Source organism: Sinocyclocheilus rhinocerous, unplaced genomic scaffold, assembly GCF_001515625.1.
Source record: "Sinocyclocheilus rhinocerous isolate Xijiao unplaced genomic scaffold, SAMN03320098_v1.1 scaffold155, whole genome shotgun sequence".
Lineage (NCBI taxonomy): Eukaryota > Metazoa > Chordata > Actinopteri > Cypriniformes > Cyprinidae > Sinocyclocheilus > Sinocyclocheilus rhinocerous.
In genome coordinates, this window is record NW_015661891.1 from 410,354 (window position 1) to 411,869 (window position 1,516).

Here is a 1,516-nt window from a genome sequence, read left to right on the forward strand (position 1 = left end):
TATTTTTTTTTTTTTTCTTTTCAAAATAGCAACCTCAGCCAATTATAATTTTAGTCTTTTGAAATCAGATTTGCATAATTTTTATTTCAAACAGGTGTCTTGGAAATGTGACACTTTGTCTTGGATGAATTTAGCCTCATTATGTACTTCAGTGCAAAAAAACAAGACAAAAAAAAAACATTAATAATATTGTACAAAAGTTTAGTGCTTTATCTCTGATTTTACAAACCTTTTAGCTCTGTTACTGACTCATGCCTTTTAGTCTTAATGGACAAAGTCAATGTAACATTTGCATATGTGGCCTCTGAGTTAAATTCTTTATGGGTTGTGTTGTCTTGCAGGTTGGTTCATACTAACGGGATGCTGCAGCTTGAACTGAGTCACCAGTGTTGTAAGGAGAGAAGTTATGAGATGTGAAAAATCATGCTGACTTGCAGTAAAAACTCTCTGACCCACTTCACATACAGACATACCACACGCTGTGAATGCAGGGTTGAAGGTTAAGTTTACCTGACACACAAATGTATGAAAATGTTAGTTAATGTTACATGTGATTACCTTCGGTGTGTGTGTTGAATATGCACAATTAATAAATAGCTGCTGATGTGTGGGATGGTTTAGTTTCAAGCCAAACTAACAAATTTCTGTCATTTGTACTTTTTTATCATGTTTTAAGTGAATCAGCTTCATTGATTGTCAGTCATCTGTCTGTGCCAAAATCAATGCTTTTTCCTGTTTAAATAATAATCACTATTTTATTTTGTTTTGCCATAAATCTACCACAATTATGTGCAATATATTTCAATTATTCCTTTACTCTGAATGTGATTTCATGACCAAATCAAACATGTAACCTGATAGCAGGTGTCAAGACCTCAGAGGCTTTTGTAATCCAATTTATGGATTCATAATTCATAATAATATTGAAAACAATAATACATAAATTTGACACTTGTATTTTAAATTTTATGTTGGATAGATAGATTGGTCTGCTCTATCCTCTGTACCTCTGAGAAACCCCAGCCCCCTCGCTGTAGAGAAGTGACCCGTTGACATGATTGTTTTGTTACTGATTAGATGTCATGACTCTGAATGATAAAGCCTTACCTCTGAGCAAAGTGCCAGAGTCCTCCATCCATTCTGAGGGACACAGGCAACAGCACAGGTATGTTTGATTTCTGTAGCTCTTACTGTCTGACTGTTTGTCTTCTTGTTTATAAAAAAAGATCCTGTTTTCATGTGTTGCAGAGATGATTTAGCTGTATTAATATGCATTGTATTCTGTTATACTATGCACATGATCGGGGCTTTTTGTCACATCTGTGAATATTTTTAGTTTTATTTATTTATTACTTTTCTTTAAAAGCTTGTCATACTATAAGGGGTTACAGTGGCCAGTCTGGCATTATATGGCTCATTATGTTATTTTCATGAAAAATAAAGAGTTATGTTTTTATATAAAATACAAAAGGAAGCATGCAAAGAAATGACAAACCATTATTTTGTCAACATTGTA

The 1,516-nt window shown here is 33.4% G+C and overlaps 1 protein-coding gene across 3 annotated transcripts in view; it reads left to right on the plus strand.

Moving 5' to 3' along the window:
* Nucleotides 1-1,083: 1,083 nt before the first annotated feature.
* LOC107726840 (solute carrier organic anion transporter family member 1C1-like) overlaps nucleotides 1,084-1,516 on the plus strand; it is a 16,000-nt gene continuing 15,567 nt past the window's right edge. The window contains exon 1 of one of the 3 annotated variants that reach the window (XM_016536543.1): nucleotides 1,084-1,165. The gene's annotated coding sequence lies outside the window, so the exon portion shown is untranslated. The remainder of the gene's footprint in view (nucleotides 1,166-1,516) is intronic. The other 2 variants (XM_016536542.1, XM_016536544.1) reach the window with 2 other exon arrangements.